The 17,819-nt window shown below is 33.9% G+C and overlaps 1 protein-coding gene and 1 long non-coding RNA gene across 3 annotated transcripts in view; one reads left to right on the top strand and one right to left on the bottom strand.

The window, feature by feature from the left end:
- CenG1A (Centaurin gamma 1A) overlaps window positions 1-17,819 on the bottom strand; it is a 241,164-nt gene that overhangs the window by 50,157 nt on the left and 173,188 nt on the right. The window lies entirely within an intron of this gene.
- LOC128671279 (uncharacterized) lies at window positions 1,109-2,923 on the top strand. The gene is made up of 3 exons (XR_008404825.2): window positions 1,109-1,262; window positions 1,671-1,857; window positions 2,481-2,923. It is a non-coding gene; the product is annotated as an uncharacterized LOC128671279 (long non-coding RNA).

Raw genomic sequence — 17,819 nt, forward strand, 5'->3', positions numbered from 1 at the left:
TTAATTAAATGTGGATTATATTAGATTTGTGACTTGATATTCTGGCCCAATTTTTGATTTAATTTAAAGACTAAAAATCAACAGAACTCAAAACAAATTAAAACTGAATAATTTAATCATCATCATGTCAGACTCAGTGGGTGTCCGTCCGTCCATTCAATCTTCTCGTGTCCGTTCTTCAATAAGGTGCTCCATATATAAAAGATCTGCACATCTGTCCGTCACAAGTAACCTTTGAAAGAAGGTACTTTTGTATGAATGACGGATTTATGTCAATGATTTGTACATTTGTGTAGGCTTGCGTTGGAGTTTTTGTATGTTTCTTACAAATTTGCGGAACACTAGGGTCACCGTGTGTGTGACATTCTGACATCATCATCTCTGTCTGGTACTTCGAAGTTTATCTGAACTCCTATTTCTTGAACGTACATAGTTTGTATGTGAGCTTTGTTCACCGCATGGAAAAAAAAACAGCAATACACTGAAAAAAAGAAATAGCTGAACCAGTTTTGCTATTTGCAAATTTCTTTAATAGATACCAAACTTTGGTTGTAATTATCTAAACCAATGTAACTGCATGTCCCAAACCAGATAAGCTAATCAGTTCTTGATAATCAGTAATCAAAATGTTAGCTATTATTTATTAAAATAAACCAGTCAAACTACTTTAGCTGCAAGAACAAACTGTTTCATAGCTGGTAACCGAACATATGTACTTAAATTTAATACAATGTTGACTAAAACATTGTCATGAATTTATTTATATATAACACAATCAAAGTCATTATTTGGACATTCATCAATTTATTTATTTGTAGTAAACTTTTCTAGCAGCCATTAAATCATCATTTGATTAATATTTGCCTATGTCGAATGTATGAAGTTAAAATAAAAATGTAAGTATTATCACAAAACTGTTTAACAATATTTAATTAAAATATTGTTAAAACTAGTTGGCACTGTTGGCAGCACTGCGTCCGAGTCAGTACATTAAAGTTATATGCGATTCACGTTAGAACTCGTTCTCTGCGTTCGGTCATTATTGTGTGGCTTGGCTGGTGAAGGCGGCAAATCGAATTGATTTTCACATTCCTATTATTTTCGGGAGATTTGTAGCGACATTATGTATATAAAAAAACTTAGTAAACGTGTTTTCGTAATAAATAGTGCAATGGCAGACGGTCAAGACGAGACCTCCGCTGATCCTATGAGTGACTATTTGCGCTTATGGGGTCTTGAAATGTACATAAATTTGTTCAAAGGTATGTGAATGTTTAATTTTTATTTAGTTCGTGTTAGTTTAATGTTCAGTCGAACAATCATCAAATATTGGCGCGGTCAGAGTAGGTATCGCAGAGGGCTGCCGGAGGGAAGCCCCGTAGTGTGTCTTGTAACCAGTGGGCGAGGCGGGTCGCTTCATTCAAAGTTCCATTCGCGCCGCTTGCTACTGGAGGCAAGGGTGCCCTGAAAGGGTCAGTCCAGAGGACTTAGAATTTTTAAGATATTTTTCACAATTGTTATCAGTCTAGTTTTGGTTTGCAGTTAAGATGATAATAATTGTTATGATTAACCTCTGATGTAAGCAATATGCCAATCTTAACTAATAAAATATCCCGAAGATGTGTATGTTTTATTAATAGTGTGGATAATAATTTCATATTTTTTTACAGCATAATATCCATGATGATAGCATCCCTGCATCATCGCATCATCAAATGCTGTGTGTATCAATAACTTGCCAATCCTTACTGATAGCACCATACATTACCTACTAGTATATTGCTGAATCAGGACTTGAAAACTTACAGAACTTGGACAAATATACAGAATGAGGAAGTACCAAACTTAAATACAAATGTAAGCATTTTTACTTTTTAAGGTAAAACGGATTAAAACGGGATCTTATTACTGAGATTTCACTTGCTTCGTCCATCTGTCTGTCTGTCTATTACTAGGCTGTGTCTCATGAACCATAATGGCTAGACAGTTGCAATTTAATTACTAAGTACTAGCTTTTCCCGCGAACTTCGTTTCGCTCTACATCCCGTTTATCCTGTTCCCGTTCGACAAAAAGTATCCTATCACCTAAGTTAGCTCATACCCTGTCTGTATAACAAATTTCATCAAAATCCGTTCAGTAGCTTCAGCGTGATTAACGGACAAACATCCAAACAAACCCACTTTCACATTTATAATATTAGTGTGATATATACCTACTTCAATGAATATATAAATTTAAGTACTAAAAATAAATAATATAAGTTAACAAGGAGCACCTCCTATAAAATAAATGTTCTTTTTTTGCCATTTTTTGCTCGATAATATGTAATAATAATGACATGGAACCCTTCGTGGCGAGTCCAACTAGCACTTAGCCATTTTTATTATTATTTATTAACCTGGTATGGCAGAGCATCAACAATATAATAAGAAAACAAGAGGACTGTTATTAGTTCACTCTATAGTTTCTTAAATTTCAGGGAGTATACAACACTTTGAGTTCATGTAATGAAGGAAAAGGACTACTTCGCTACAAAGAAAACGGAATGAATTCCTGAAAGTTAATTCTTCTAAGTATCTTCGCCGCGCCTCTCCCGGTGTGCACTGAATTATATAAAATGAAGAAAACAGACTATGATTGTTATGTTAAATTTTAAACTCAAGTAATGTGTTTGACATTAATTTGGGCTAAGCAATGTCTTATTAATATTTGGTTAACTATTCTTTATTTTTATTAGCCCTATTTATGTTTTATAATATATTGGTGTTTGATTACCAGTTATTATACAATGGAGATACTACAGCGTATGTAACTTAAATTTAATAATCTGGATTTTCTTGAGTGAATGACAAGACATTAAATTGTGTTATTTTATTTTTTTGAACATTTTAAATAAATAATTCAAAAAAATTACTTATATAATATACATTTTTTTATTCATTATTGCACTTAGCTTGTTATCCCTATGTTAAGGTGGCTGTTAGACCTGTATATACATCCACAAGGCAGGACACCATTTGATAATATTATTGGGATGTACTGGATTGATATGATTAATAATATCAATCCAGTACATCCCAATAATATTGAAGGTGGCCTGTAGATCCAGGTCCAATAGCAGATCTAGGACCAGCTACTGGTAAATAAACCAACAGGAGCAGGTAAACAAACAATGCTGTTACCTCCACATAAAGTGTTTGTCTACTAGTAATGAAACAGATTAGCAAGAGATAACCACACCTTAACATTAATTATTAAACAAATAATTTAATATTTCTTACTGAACTGTTAGATTTACTAGTTATTTAACACTTTAGCTTTAATTAGCCAAAGTAACTTTGCTAAAGCAACTTTACCGGAGCACTATTGACAGCCAAACAGTTTAGTTCAAATAACAAAACTAAGTTATCACCAGTTACCTAAAAGAAGTTAATATAATATTACTAAACTCTGTTTACAAAACATGTTTTAGTTACTTGTAGCCCTCAGTTTAGTAGTCACTCGATTTTGGTGATATGCAGCTAAACTTTTAGCTACTAGCAACCATTTTTTTTTTTCAGTGTATACGTCGATCCATCAAGTTTGGCCAATCGTTCGCGAATAATTAATTTTGCGAAGATTATTGTATTTATTATACAGTCACATTCGTAATTTATAAAATGTGTGCTTATACTTTTTGCCAAAAAGTTACCACTAGTTGATATTTTAATTTTTTTGGTTAACACTTACTTGATTCTGATGTTTATTTGTTTAAACAAACACTTGGAGTGTTTGTTTTTCTTTCAATATTTCAATAAATCTATTAATAATTGAATCAAAATAGAAATGGCAGATTATTTAATAATGTTTTCTTTGCAAAATTCAATGTCGTTATACGATTTCTCTTACTGTCTGCTAATTGGATTAATTTGTATTTAATCGACTGTGTTTTATGTTCTTATTATCAATGATTTGCATAATTAGTTTGTATTTAAACGGTAGTTATGTTAAAATAGGCATAAATACATAATCTGCAATTCGGCAAATTACTCGTGTTAGAATATATGATATGAACAGCCAGACGATAGGCATGATAAATTCTGGCAAAAATCGAATAAGCCTAAAATAATATTCAGCAGATGCCAAGATTACTTCACTCAGATTGTAGTAATATTTCCATAGCATGGCATTCCTTAATTGAATTGTTAGTGAGGCGCACCTGCATCTATCGATTATCGATATCGACGTCGGCCGTAAAGCGGGCACGTCGCTCCGATATATTAAAAGCGTTTCAATGCAGCTCCCGTACTTTGTGAGTTATGCGTTGTGGGTGCGAGTTTCTGAATTGGGAAAGTTTGCGAAGTGTGAAAAGAAGGTGAAGAGAAGGCTATAAAACAAAGTGCATTTTAATCCTGTAAAATATGCAGGGAATGTAATTTGTATTCCGATCCAGGACTACGACTTTTAATATATAAAAGTACTCACTTCTTACCTGCACCTTTGAAGATAAATTTATATTTATCTTAAGTATATAAATATAACTTAAGTAGAGATATTTATAAGCTTCAAAAATATTCACTGTTAAGAAATTCCTCCGTATACAATTACAACAGAGTATTATGTAGTAACAACAATACACATTACATATAATAATGAAAATTAAATGGCCCTGAAATACGGCAAGCCGCTCCTAAAATCTGGGCGTCTAGAAATATCGACTACGTAATTTATCGACCCGGCTCGCCCTGCAATTAAATAGGCACGCAACATTGTCTTTCACGATTATAATTATACAATGATTATAAAGTTGTTTCGTAAGTACCGTAATCAGGAATAAGTGGACAATCTCTCTTAACACTCTTATATCTAATACGCTTGCGCAAACTATTTCAAATAATGTGTTAAAAAAGTGAATAAACAATTTTAACATAGTAGGTTTTAGGCGGCAGCGGAGAGGCAGACCGACAGAGATGAAATCCACCGCTTTTGGCAGAATGGCGGGAAACCGCGAGTTGTGGATGCAGAAAGGGGAGGGCTTTGCCCAGTAGTGGGAAAATACGCTTTATTTAGTCTTAATTAATCTTGATTACGCGGCATTATAGAAATGCATCTAAAAGTGGGGAAACTAATACGTGTCTCAAATCTGTAAAAAGTAAAAAAAGGGTTGAGAAAAAATGCTATCGCGTTTTGTGCAAAGCCTTGTGGAGCGTGAAATGAAACTGCCAGACGTTTGGTAAATCCGTCTGTGTAGCGGTTTTTTGACTAACCGTGATTTCATCTTCACTGTGAACCTCTTTAAACGGTGATTTTAAGTCAGTTAAACATAGATCAATCAAGTAAAATATTTAGACGCGATAATAACTTAACTGATTTATGATATAACTTCACGCAAGCTGAATGAATAACATTCTTTGCGTTGCGTAACTAATTGCAAAATGTCTAAATTCGCAATTAGAAACATCGTACTTTTTATGGAGAATATTGTTTGGTAACGGGAAAGTCAGAAAGATGAACAAAGAAAAATGAACTAGTTTATATCTTGAAATTACTATGCATCGAAATAAAACAGAGAAAAAAATAGAAAATCAGGCGGACGCAGACCTCCAACGCACCACGGCTGCGGAAGGTGCCGGGACTGCGCTCAAATAAGATAGTTTACAAACAAACAGGGCAGAATAAAAAAAAAAAACTTTAATAGCATCAAACATCATCCTTTTCGTATCATCTTCAAGTATTCAAACTTACACAATAATTTAATTAAAAGCCAGCAAAAGGGGAAGTAAGATGGCCGGCAACATTGTTCTACAAGCATCTGCCGAATGCTCCGATTTACCTGCAAAACATCTGCTATACCTCCAGTTCCTTTGTACTGTTCCCTTCGCGAATAGCTTACGAAATCTTTATGTTGAGCGTGAGCGAAACCCTAATCTTGACTAGTGAGGTCATCGAATCATATCGATTCTTATCAGTCGATGTAATAAAAATGTAAATTTTGAATTTCGAGCTAGACAATAATTCCAATTATTGAGATTATCTTACGATTGAGTTAATAAAATTTTGTTGGTTGACGATTAAATTTAGAACGAGACACAATAAGTTACAAAAGTGTTTTACACATTTTAAATTATAAATATTGGACTTTTAATACCTTACTGAACCAGCTGGTTTGTTATTTATTATTGTAAATATAAGTATTTATGTATACATATTGAACATATTGAGCCAGTTCGTCATTACAACGATGATCATTTATTTATAATATCATCGATGTATATGCAAATTAAATGGCTGTAAAAATTTAAAACCAAAATCTTCATTAATGCCATAAGAATGCCACATTATGCTTATTAACATTTTACATATTTACCATGTGTAACTCTTTTTCATTTAAGTTACTTTAATTGTTGTTAATAGACTCATATTAGAATAAAATAGCTTCCAAAAGTTTTCATAATTCTCTCAGGCTTTTTACACTCGAAACCGCTTGTAATGTACGGCTATCGATGTCTGTGTCATCTGAAACCCCATCACCATACCCTGTCCCTTCGCCTTTGTACAATTTAATAAGGATAATTACACGTTTTATCGATACGTGAATTTTTCGGTTTGACGGATCATTATTAAGTCATTTATCGTCGGTTGCCATGGAAACGCCCACAAACCATATTTCTCAGCGGGGTGCGCATACGCAGTCTAATGATATGTTTTGATGTATTTATTCGTTGTTTGAATGAACGCATTCATAATTCTATTAAAAATGAACTTTTTGTTGTGCTAATTTGACTAATTTTTAAATTGCAAATTTTGTGAGAACCGAGAAAGCTAAGCGGATGAAAAATCTGCAATTAATTTATGTGTTGTCTATTGTCATATTCTAATTATTTTCTTGAAAATGATATAAGTTTTGTATAAGTTACACTTTTGCTACAATCTATTGTTGAAAAGTTTATTTCGGACAAGCTGCTTCGATAATGCGTACGTAGTAATTCTTATGGCTCCATTTTGGTATCATATCAGCTCCACAATAATGATCATAATATGGGTAAAATATAATTTACACGACAGGCAGCAGGCAGGTGTAGCAAAACATTGTTGCATGCAAATAGAAATATGATCTTTCTGCCCACGTGATCTAAGTATACATGCATCTCTGACCGATAGTTTGACAGGAAAATCATAAAGAACTACAGGTTATGCATCTCTTCGCACATCTCGAAGTAAATAGCAGTATCTTCTTAAATACAGACTAGTAAGTACAGACAGTAATACAAATTAGCTATATATTCAATACGGGGTTCGTTCAATGTTAATTACTTCTCCAGCAGGAAACTTTCTTGCCTGCTGGAGAAGTAATTAACATTTAGTTTTTATTGATTTTTGAAGTAATTAACATTAAATTTTGCAAGTGTTTAAACAAGGTTGATTGACATGAATACTTGATATGATATATAGCTAAGTTTATATCTATACTATACTATTATTATAAAGAGGTAAGCGTTTGTGAGTTTGTATGTTTGAGGTGGGTAATCTCCGAAACTACCGAACCGATTTCAATTCTTTCACCATTAGATGTATATTATCCAAGTTTGCTGTAGGCTATATTTTATCTCAAAATTCCCACGGGAGCGAAGACCCGGGCAATATCTAGTTTTATATAAATAAGGGTGATTAAAATTAAATTCGCCTCGTCATAAATTGAACTAAGGTAAGAAACCAAATTACAGGCCAAGTAAATATCATGTAAAATAAGATACTTATGATATACAATGTAACTATTTTGATGACATTAAATTTTCCCAAAGAAAAATACTGGCTGGACGCGAAAACGCTTCGTTTTCAGAAAAAAAAAGTAGTGATGCGAAAAATAGTCACCGAGATATCGATAGCCAGAGCCGGCGCAGCACGTGTCGATCGTATCGATTGCGATTCAGCGTACAAACAATGGCTTCCGTTTCCTGCGGCCACGTGCGTTCGCGCACCGAAATTGTGTATATAAAGTTATATAATCATGGTGGAATTGACTGACGGTATTTAATCTTTACACTGTTGTTTTTATTTATAGTTTTTAATTTTGATCAAAGAACGGGCTTGCTTCAAAGTTTTGCCGTAAGGACTTTGTAATGCGTATTACATTTGAATTTTACTCTCTTAGTTTGTACCTTATTTTTGTACTAAGTATAAAAATTGAGTTCATGGCTGAATTAGTTTATAGTAATTAGTATATTTATATACGCGACCCAACTTTAAAACCCGATTTAAACCGTGATTTTTCATTTGGATATGCTTCTACATAATATATGTACATATTAACAAAGACTGTCTGTATACGTTAACGTTACAACCACAGTTATAATGCGGGTTGACACTTCGTGCCCTGATTTCCACTTACCCTTCTGACCTCGATTTCGTTTTAGGAAATCTATTCCTGTCTTTATTTTGGGGAAAAGTTCTGTGATGAATATGGATGGATTCACTTATTTTCCCTGGAATTAGATAGTTTTATCACCAATAAAAAAATAAAAAACTTTACTGAACAAACTGTTCTAACCTTTCGTTTATAGTGTAGTATTAGAAGAACAATTTACTTATAATTAATTTGCTTGTTACGACTAATTAGATTAGATCAAGTTGATTTAGTTTTGATGCGTTTTTAATTAGATAATAGATTATGGACTTCGTATTGTTTTATTTTGTTTTAAAATTTGCTTAAGTAGGTACTATCAAATTAATACCTACTAGTAGTATCAAATGAACAAAAGCCTAACCTTTAGTTATTATAAAGCAAATAGCGTGACGGAGGTCACGCAAATTAGAATCAAAATTGCTCTTATACAACAACTGATGTGTGACATTAACCTCTATTTTGATGAACATAAGGTGGATGTTGTTATGTTAGCAGAGGAATGAGAATCACAGCTGTGGAAATTGCAGGAAGTTGAATCCGCTGCCAGCTTATCGATATCGATAAAAATATTTCAGAATAAACTGTAAACACGCAGCAAATTTTGTAATAGGTTACATGCAGTTATACAAATACGTATGTATTTTAACAGTATAAAATGTAAGACATATATGCATAAACAAGTTCATATGGTTTGGAGTTCTATTTTCTCTACAATTTGACCATCACTCTGATGCCTAGCGATTCGTCTCAGTCTATTTTATTAACCACTAACGACCAGTCCCGACTTCGATCGTGTAAAAATATAATAAATTATACACCTCAAGAATATATCTTATATAGATATATTTGAATTTTATAATATGTAAGGATTATTATTTCAAAGTAATAGACTCTCATTACTCGTAATTACTTATGACATTTTATTGTTTCGAAATTCATTCTATCTTTTCATTTTATCAAATAACCTTCAACTAGTTTACAATCGACAAACAAAGACAACCCTATTCGATAATCGTGTCGCAGATATATCGATAGTACTATTATGGTGCTGTGTTGAGGTCGATATCTCGCTTGATTTGCCGGTGTACTCATGATAGGGATGGAAGATACTTCATTATAAAATGAAAGTATATAATTAACGATAAGTACTTAGCAAATTTGGACGAACGACGAACAAGTTGGAAAACGGGTCCTGGTCACACGCTTGACGGCTGAGGAAGTAACCAGGAAAACGCTCAGATGAAAGAGATTTAACAAAGTTTTGACGAAGTCCAGATTATACATATAATTTTCTCAAGTAATAATTGAATAAGTAAAACGATGTTCTGATTCAAAATTTGGATTTAAAAAAAAAAACATTTTTAACGGCCATTTGATACAGTGTAGTAGTGTAGATTTATATAAGTTTGTTTTATAGAGTTCCACAGCACGATTTTCAATACGATTAGATTGACAAAGAATAGCTAAATAAAAAAAACAAGCCTTCACGGTCGATCCGATGTCACTTTAATTGTAGTATCTCTAAAAGGTAAGTCGTTCAGAAATGGCACCTAATTGCCCTCAGTTTATTATGATAGGCGACAATAAAATTCCCAAAGAGGACACTTTCACTATTATACTATTATACGTTAAACCATCGACTTTAGTATCAAAATCATATCAAAATTTGACAAAGAACAGCTAAATAAAAAAAAACACAAGCCTTCACGGTCGATCCGTCAAATTATCTTGTCATTGCGACACTGCACGTGTCTGGCAAGGGAAGTGGAACCAATAAATTTAAGATCATAAGTTTAATGAAGCAAGTGTGACATGAATGAATAGTTGATATAACTCCATATAGATTTTCCCTAATTTCACGGCAATATCAGAATTTAAGATAATTTCGAAACTAGAAAATTTGTATAATAATAAACGTTGTTTTTATCACCTGTAAAAGTGAATTTATCAGACAAATCTGACGTTGTAATATTTCATGAGGAAACTCATTAAAAGAAAATTATTATCCAGTTGTGTGATTTCAAATTATTTATACATAATGAAATATGTGTCAATAAGAATGAATAAGAGTAGGAAAGCGGACCTTGGGCTTCGATGCTCAAAGGTTGAGGAAGGACCAAAAAAATCGCGTAAAGATGTGTCAGTAATACTAAAAAAAGAAGGATCTGGAAAAAGAAAAAGTACAACTGCCAATAACCTGTTTACGGGCAGTTGGCAGCCCTGACTTCCGCTCAGCATTCGCATCCGTTGCAATTTATTTGTTTTAAACGAGTGTACGTACACTATACACGCAACGCTGTTACGTTGACGATAAATTCAGACCAGATATTACTTAGCCTTCCTATGTTCTGTCTCAGGCGAGAAATAATGAAAAATATCTGTATATAATCAAGACTGGAAAAGTGACATAGTGAATACGATTTTCACAATAGTATTACCTTATAAATAATAAGTTTCATTTATTATAGAAAGCAAAGACATTTACAGCCTTGAAAGTAAGTACTTAAGCCTTTATAAACAAGAAGGTAATAAGAAAATTGCAAGAAAGTTTATTTAGAGAAAGCAATATGGTGACGATGATGGATTTCACATAACATTTACCCATTAAGGCAGTTAACATTACATGTTAAAGCTGTTCCAGGCTTCTCTCATAGTTAACGAGATTGCATTGTCGCGAAAAACGCTTCCACGAAAAGTAGGTCAGCCGTCAACTAGCAGGCCTCCGCAAAATGGCTTCCTGGTCTAGGCGTTCCATTTTCCTTGCCCCTTCTAGTTTTTTCAAGCCTTTAAAATTGGAACGAGCCGAGTCGTTAGGTTGGCACTTTATTTTCTTTTTAAGATTTCGCGGTTGAATTGTCAATGGTCACAGTTTTATGCGGTCAGTGAGAGTTTCGGCCGGGACGGACATTAACTTAAAATATAAGAAGAAAATGTTAGCTAGTCGAAAGAACTAGACAGTGGACCTACCGACGTATAAACAACAGATGTTCAACAATAAAAGGACATCGAAGACAATAAGGTCGCGAAGACCAGACTCCATACAGAGTCAATGTCAAGCGTGTGAGTCACAAATGACGACATATCACGTTATTCGATTCTGTGTCTGGTGAATGACTGCGTCTAGCGATTACATCAGTTTCAGTTCGATAGTACACGTTAGATTTGTGTGATAAATTCCCTTTTACCTGTAAAAGTGAAGTGATAAAAACAACATTTAAAATGAATGAAAATACTTTATAATGCAGCTACGCTTTGTTTGGAATCTCTTTCGATGTATTTCGCCTGCGCTGGCACATTTGGATCTACTGTTATACATTTTAAAATTCAAAATCCGCTCGAAGACTTTGACGCGTAAACATCACGATCAAGCTAGCGAGGCAAGAGGGTGGCCGTGATAAATTTATAAACATTAAATAAAATAATAAGAACAGACCCAATGCTCCATTTATTGTGAATATATATAACGTATCACCTAATCTGTATTTTAGTTTTTTTATTTATATTTAATTGTTCTAGGTCTTACCTTAAGTTTTTTAATAAACTTACTTTACTTCCTACTGCCTAGTGCCTATTTACTATCCAACCCACGATAAAACCCCGACAATGGCGCCCAACGTGAGGCCATTGTCGGGGTTCATTTTTAATTTTGGTTGCTTTAATATTATTTACTGTATGTAAGTTTTATTGCAATAAAGTATTTGGTATTGTATTGATGTTTTGGTATATCAGAAGTTTACAATGTTTTTCCAACACTACACTATTGATGCAATTTAAATATATTCGAATAAATAATTTCCTACAAAATAATTAACCCCATTATTTTCAGCCAAAATTTAAATACACGAAAGTAAAATTTATAATTAAATATGCGAATATTTTTGCGAAGAAAAAAAAATACGATGTTCGACGAGGAAGTAACAACCTAAAAAAACGTTGAAAGAACAGCGTGTGACAAACTAACGATTTCGTAATTTCAGAACTTGGCCAATATCGTCGGTCTAATCGATATTTTTACAGTCCCTAAAGGTTACCAGCACCAACAACACCGCAAATTAAACTCTATGCCAAAGTATTAAGGTTGAAAGTCACATTAATTTCTAAACCAAAATACGTGTCAAATAGCACGGTCGACCCTCTACGTTTCTCGAATCGTTTTCCCAGTTTTCCCACGAGAAAAATAAATCCCGCGTATATCATGCCGTCGTGAAAATACGCCCAACGCAATATATGTACGGAACCTTTTCAATAACATACGGGCTTTTGCCGACCCCAATAAATTGTCGGTCTTCTATGAAGAGCGGAAGCGGGAGCGGAAACATTTTATAGCTATTTCATCGTAATATCAACTTCTGAGAATCAAACACAATAGTGACGTAAATTGCTTTGATGACAGTTTAATGTCAATTTCCGTGTATTACATAAATGTCAGCATTAAATTTAATAGTCCGTGCACTTGGCATTATAAATCTAGTTTCAACATAAATACACGTACTTAATGATCAGCTGAAGACTATTTTGATCTTATAAATGTCTATAAAGCATAGATGAAAAGTTTCCGCTGAGGCAAAGATTTTTTTAAGAGCAATTTATTTTTCTGTCTCCACAATCACCGATAAAAAGCGATTTCCCGTTATTTTTCCAAAAGGCCCTGCATATTCACATTAATGCTTCAATTCCGCTACCTCATATGATTCAAACCACAGCAATCGCGCCTCCATTAAATGAATTTATTATGAGTTTGCACCGACTTTAATCATTTTCGATAGTGTACTTTATGTAATGGGTGTATTCTCGAAACTAATGACAGTTGATAGGAGTTTCGATTGAGCAGGGTCTATAAGAAAATAAGAGGATTGAAATGGAGAAAATATGAGAATCCCATTTTGTTATGAGAATTAGACAAGACAAGTTTTTATGATATTATTAAATTTCCTAAAACGTCACTTTACGTAGATGGATTAATTGTAGTATCTCTAAAAGGTAAGTCGTTCAGAAATGGCACCTAATTGCCCTCAGTTTATTATGATAGGCGACAATAAAATTCCCAAAGAGGACACTTTCTGTATTATACTATTATACGTTAAACCATCGACTTTAGTAATCGCATTCTAACTAAAACATACAGAAAGAAGAATATACGGTTTTCTATCAATGCTATTTGTAAACTGAATGAAATAAAAAATAACACCCATATCATATTTTATCAAAGACCTAATGCTATTACCATAATCATAGAATGTCTTTAATCAGTGCGGTGCATTTGGACTACATCCAAGATGCATATGGTGTCATAGTTTGGGCGATTGGGCACCAAGCCAGACACGTCGATACCTAGAATTCTTTAAAAAATAGGATATACCTAACAGATGTTGAGCAAATAAAATAATACACTATTATTTAGCCTTGAATAAGTAGTCTTGTCGGAGGAAAAAAATATATAAGAGCTATAGTTACAGATCGGGAAAATCATGTTTCTATTTCCCTGATGGAAAAGTTTCCATTTATTTCCCGTTAATATTCATGAACAGGATGTCACTTCGCTTGGTCTATTTTTTTAAATGCATTGCATGTCAACAAAATTTCTCTCACATGCTGGGCAGTAATAAAAAACAAATACAGTTCAACTGTGTCGTGATCGTGGATTTAATAAGTTGGTACTCGAAGTATCCTACTAATTCCATGGTCGTGATTTAATGAATTCCAAATTTGAAAACTCGGAATTCTCACAAATGTCAACCGTTTTGAGGTCAGTCATGGGTCAGACAGTGATGTTATTAGCACTATACACTAATGTGCAAAACTAATTACTTATGTACCTAGGTATGTACGTTTTAGGACGATAAGTAGAATATAAATAGAGAATGACATATTATGAATAAAATAAATGTTCTAACGAATCAAACAAACAATGAGGGATCATAATTTATTATTATTGCATTAATTGAATAAATTATGGTCATATTATTTTATACAAGTCAACACTGGGTTTATTGCACTGCTCTTTGTGAATCACTAGCAATACCGGGTCTTCCCTAAAAACGACAGACTGAAACGTAATATCAAGTGACGAATCATTATTTCCTAAATGACACATCGTTTTGACAGCTCCTCGGCCAATCAAAACATTAGAAACGTCAAACGTGAAAAGACATTTAGGGATTGCTATTAAATGCACTTAATTTATAACCCAGCATTTGGCACTATTGTAAAAACCATGTTAAATTATAAGGAAATGGTAAATTAACCATAAACCCTTCACCGACGTAAGTTTATAGATATAACCTTGTACTTGGATTTTAACCCATTTAGGTGAGTGATGTCCATTGAACCAAGAAGGCGCGGTGATGTACCCCTGCCCGTCATGCATATGATTTGATCAGGCATTTTACTAATAAGGTGATAATGAGAGGCTGGACAGCCAACCGATGGGTGAGTGACTACGTGTCAAGTGATATAATTGATTACTTGACCACAATGACCAACAGAACTACCAACCGCTTCCATAAGTAAGGGCAAAACCAAAAAGAGAAAAAGTTTATCTCATATTTAAGTTATATATATATATATATATTGTAATACAATACTTTACAATAATCTGTAAAAGGAAAGTATATAAAAAAATATTTTATAATTGTAAGTTAGATTACTTAAGTAAATTGAACAATTTGTAAAAACGAATATTACGTTCTTGAGATATAAAAGAGCGGGGTCTACTAGCACAAATACGTGTTTTTTTAAAATAGAGCTGGCTTGATGTCGTCAATGAGAATATCGAAGCCGAAGAACATGCGAAGTGGAGACGAAAAATGCCCTGAGTCCCAACGATTTATGCATTAGGGAACCGGAAAAATATTAGATGAGACAAAACAACACTCAACGGGCCACAGTCAGTCCAAAGCACGCATGTGAGGACGATAGATACAAAATCAAAAAATAAACAACACGACTACGAAACTCATATTTAAGTTTCACTAAAGAATAAAAAAAAAACGTATTTCAAATCTATACTATTATTATAAAGAGGTAAGCGTTTGTGAGTTTGTATGCTTGAGGCGGGTAACTACCGAACCGATTTCAAAAATTCTTTTACCATTAGATAGGTACATTATCCAAGATCGCTATATCGAAACCCCGGGTAACATCTAGTCTTTAATAAAGTATCTAGTTCAATTAAATATAAGTGAAACATTAGGCCTAAACAAGATTTTATAAAAAAAGTTTAATAAACTTGTGAATTTATGGCACCTTGTCCCAATTAATTGAATGTAACACACATTTATCGACAATCTAAGCCTAATTAAATTCCCCTAAAGTGGCACGTGTCATTACGACCCCACCTACAACTTTTTACCCCATGTTCCTTTTTATTGACCAATTACCTTGCACCTGGTTGAAGTAAATGTCATAGTTTTACGTTACATAAGAGAATAAGACCAGTGTTACTTGATCTCAAGATAGCTGATGATTGTAGTACGAATCGTCTCATTTTAAGATGGTTTTAGATGGTTGGATTGTGTAGTACGGTTGGCAATTAAATATCGAAGAATGTTGGCGTTGCATTTTCATTGGAAATTATTTGCGACCGTTAGTCGTAAGGTGATCATATAAATTGTGATAGCTAAATATTCCTTTTGAAATTTTAGGTACACGTTTGAAAGGAGAGGTTTTTAAACCCCGACGCAAAAATAGGGGTGTTATAAGTTTGACCGCTAAGTGTGTTCTGTATGTCTGTGTACGTGGCACTGTAGCTCATCAACTGGTGACCCGATTTGAATACGACATTTTTTATTTGATTGCTAATTTTTATGCGGTTCAGCCGTTCAAAAGTTGCAGCGAAATGAATATAGAAAGTCGGTTTTTTTTTAATTTGGCTAACAAATAAACTCTTTGTCTACGTTGTCATTTTATATTTCCGCCCCCCCACGCATCAGGAAGAATGGCAGAAAATATATACTGGTCTTTAAATAATGCGTAGGTTCTAATCCTGCTCGTGCCACATATTGTATACCAATCTTACTCGCATTGTACTTATTATAGGGGTGGAGGAAAACATCGTGAGGAAACCTGCGCACTGTTTGACACTTTCAATTTAGACAGTAGTGTGTACCTATGCGTCTCCTTGCCACCAGATGTGGTAGGTCATGTCAGATGCCTTTATGCGACCTGAATAAAATCGGACGACAGTGTTAGTGATTAACACACTCTAAAACACAGAAAAAAATGGTCTGTGAAGCAGGCGAGATTGATTTGTAAGCTACGCTAAGATTTAATGCTCCTGGATAGAGATGGCTTATGCCCGGGCAAAAACCCATCTTTGCTATTGGCCAATGTGCCGAAATAAGACCCCGGTGAATGCACTGTCTGCCCTTGGTACCCTAGGAGCCACCTCGTCTCACCTCTTACAAAAGTTTAGCCAATTACACACAATTAGAGCCTAAAGGACGAATTGTGTTTTAGTAAATGACAATTTTCTGAAATTCCATTATGGTAAAAGATTTTAGACATTTAAAATGATACAAGGTTTTCGAGTATTTGTGACCAGTTCGAATTCGATGAGGTTGCATCTTTTTAGCCCATGCCATAATCCTAGTCCTGGTAATATTATAAATGAGAAACTTTGTGAGGATGTATGTGTGTATGATTGTTTCTCTTTCACGCAAAATCTACTGGACGTATTGTTATGAAATTTGGTACACGGTTAGAATATAACCTATAATAACACATCCCGAAATTCCCACTGGAGCGAAGCCCCGGGGCGCAGCTAGCAATAACATACTCTTCATATTAATTCATCCAAAAAAATATTGCAATGCAAACCATTTCAACAATAAACTTAATGATTTTCCAAAGTAAAATTCTTGGCAATCTTGTCACCTCCAATATTTTCGAAATATCCACAATCTCTCATAAATTATGTATTTCATAATATAAAAAGAAAAGTTTTTTTTTACATATGTGGTGTTTTAAACAGATATTGCCAATATTTCAACAATAATCCAATGGGAACCGTGTCAAATGCATTTACGATTTACGCATTAAGCCACAAACACTAACATAAATATAAGATGAACCATGTGTGAACCAAAAAGTATATTTCTGCAACATGTGTCTGATTTCATGCTTGTTTTATGGGAAAATTATCGCTTGGAATAAAAACTTAGTGCTCAAAGACTGATGATGTATCTTTAGCAAATGATTAATTAATCCATTCTCAAGAATCATATGAAACAAGTGTTAAAAAAAATCACATTTTCCACAAGCTTTGTCAGAGAGATCTTGTGGAATTAAACGCCGGAAAAAAAACCCATGTGCGTGCTGTAAACCACTGTGGAGCTCCGTCCCTCGTTGGGAGCATATCCTGGATGCACCATCTGGTCATGATCATCATAATAATGCATTGTCGTGGAAACTGAAGCGACGTGGGAAATTGCAAGT

This window comes from Plodia interpunctella, chromosome 7, assembly GCF_027563975.2.
Source record: "Plodia interpunctella isolate USDA-ARS_2022_Savannah chromosome 7, ilPloInte3.2, whole genome shotgun sequence".
Lineage (NCBI taxonomy): Eukaryota > Metazoa > Arthropoda > Insecta > Lepidoptera > Pyralidae > Plodia > Plodia interpunctella.